Below are 2,500 nucleotides of genomic sequence, written 5' to 3' on the forward strand. Positions count from 1 at the left end.
ATGAAGATCAGATGCTTTGGCTACCAGCGGCGTGACCGAGTCCCAGCGGCGGTAATTAATCCCAGAGTCCCGAGCCCACGATGAAGACGTGAAAACTTTCATCACCGAGCGATTCGGAGCTGAACTAAAACAGAACGGTTCAGGGGGGGCACGCCGAAATCAGAGCGCCATCAAATACCCCCCCCCCCAAAAAAAAAAATTAAGATCAAAGGGAAACAGAGTCACGGACGAGCGGCGGACGAAATACAGACGCGCGGCGTCCCGTCACTAACTGATTACGCTTCAGTTTCCCAGCATAGAGCTGATTTTATATATTATATTTTATTCATTCTCATCATTAGTAGCGCGTCCACATACTTCTGAACATAAGGTGCGTCCACGAGAGACTCGGATATTTCGGGTCGTGGGGGGGGAAACGTGGAGGATTTACGGCTCCGCTCGTCGCTAGCTCTGTCCGCCGAGAATCCTTTAGCATGAAGCTGTAATTCTGCTTGGCCGCGCCTGATTCCGCCATACTTGTTTTATTGGGTGGGTGGGGGTGGGGGGCAGGAAAGATCAAATTTGTTACCCCGTCGAGGGGGTTCCACACCGGGACAGAACAGGATTCAGGAGCAGACGTTTCCTCGCACTGCTTTACAGAACCCACTAACGATACGGTAACATATATTGCGATACAGTATCGTTAACTATAATCGACCAGCCCCCCCATGGGCGGAGCTTACATTTCCTTGAAGTGAAACCGGGTAGAGAACGTAGTGGATTGGGACGCAGCCGGAGTCGCAGAATCCGACCTGACGAAGCTTTAAAAGAGACGCCGGGCTGATACGATGATCAGATAATATCGACAGTATCGTATCAGCTGAACGATATATCGCTCCGGTCCTACAGAAGCTCTCAGACGCATTTCTACCTCAAATAAACAAACTCGCTTCTGTCTTTGTTAGCCAATGAATGAAATGAGCGTGTTTCGTGTAGCAGACTCCTGATGGTCTGGGTTCCGATTCAAGTTTAAATCAGGACTCTGTCACGGAGCCCGGGTTCCTGAGGGGTTCCTGAGGGGTTCCTGAGGGGTTCCTGAGGAGAACCGTGTTGTAAGAGGAAGATTCTGAGGACTGATGAAACAGACGAGGTTTATTATTATTATTATTATATATTTTTTTGGCAGTCGGTTGTACCAGGAGACCGGGCCGCGCAGACGGAGTGGCTATGAGGGAAACACGCTATGCTAACCTCCCCGCCGATTCTCCGTGCGTGCGTTTATAGCTTCGTATATCACGTTGCGTCATCCTGCTCGGAACACCCGGCGGGATCCCGATTCATCCCATAAAGTCCCGACACGGTTCCAACATTTCCACCTGAAACAGCTTGGACTCATTTTCCAGGTTTCTAATTTTTATTAGGTTTCATTAGCAGTTTATCCTGGTCAGGGTTGGGGTGGGTCCAGTTTCCGGGAGTCACTGGGTGCAGTGCAGCCACACACCCCAGACAGGACGCTAATCTATCGCATATCGCAATAATTACATTCAGAATCCAACAGCAAACGATCAAAAATCATTTTCAGAGCAAAAATCCCAATAGGTCATGTCCGAAACCCCGTCCGCTGACCCACCCTGGCTGAGGAGGACGTCTTCTGACACTCACAGAGAGCCGTATCGCGTACGTAGACGTCCCACAGGCGCATAAACCTGCCAGCAGGGGGCAGCAGGGAGTCAAACCCAGAAGGTCTGGAGCTCCACGAGATTCTGGAGTGCGTGTGCAGGAATTTGTGCCCTTTATTTATAAGGTCAGGGAGCTGATTTTGAACAAAGAGGTCAGGGGGGTTGAGGTATCAGGGTTCGGTGCAGGCCGCACCACGCCCTCACAGAGCTCATATCCGCGAGTTTGGGAGGTGAAGAGCGAGCGCTGCGGTGTACCTCAGGTTCGGAGAACTGGAGCTTATTTTTTCTCCACACGGAGCGACGCGTGAAGCGAAACATTTCGCGCCGGCGGATCTCACGTCGGCGAGAAGGAAAAGCCGCGGGGACGCGGAAACCTTCACGCCTGGACGAACATCACGCCCCCTGAACAACTGGATTCAACTTCCTGCCTCACTTCCTGAATTACAAACACCAAGAAGGGGGTCGAGAGGTGGCGTGTTTCATCTGTTCCCTCTTTATTAAAGCGCGCCGCTTCCTTTCCAAAACAATCCTGATTCAATTACCGCTGGAAACCACCTGAACCCAGACCGAGCCGGACGCGGGAGGAGAGAGACGCCCGGAGCGCTCGACACCCCCGGGGGGTCACACAGAGAGACGATAAACGCGGGTTCTGTTTACAGCGCCGTCCACCGCAGCGCCGCTGAGGGACCGAACACGGCGAGGGTTCGCGGCTCACGTGGCAGCTCCGGCGCGTCCGCCAACCATCCATCAGCTGCCTTAAAACACGCCAGGAATTCCCAAAATTCACCATCGTACGTCTCGGAGCGTCAACGTATACGAGCCGCGACCGATCAGCTCAAATC

At 52.7% G+C, this 2,500-nt stretch overlaps 1 protein-coding gene across 2 annotated transcripts in view; it reads right to left on the reverse strand.

Moving 5' to 3' along the window:
* The window catches only part of uvrag (UV radiation resistance associated gene), a 58,427-nt gene that overhangs the window by 1,959 nt on the left and 53,968 nt on the right, over positions 1-2,500 (reverse strand). The gene's annotated exons all lie outside the window — the stretch shown is intronic.

This window comes from Trichomycterus rosablanca, chromosome 18 (genome assembly GCF_030014385.1).
Source record: "Trichomycterus rosablanca isolate fTriRos1 chromosome 18, fTriRos1.hap1, whole genome shotgun sequence".
Lineage (NCBI taxonomy): Eukaryota > Metazoa > Chordata > Actinopteri > Siluriformes > Trichomycteridae > Trichomycterus > Trichomycterus rosablanca.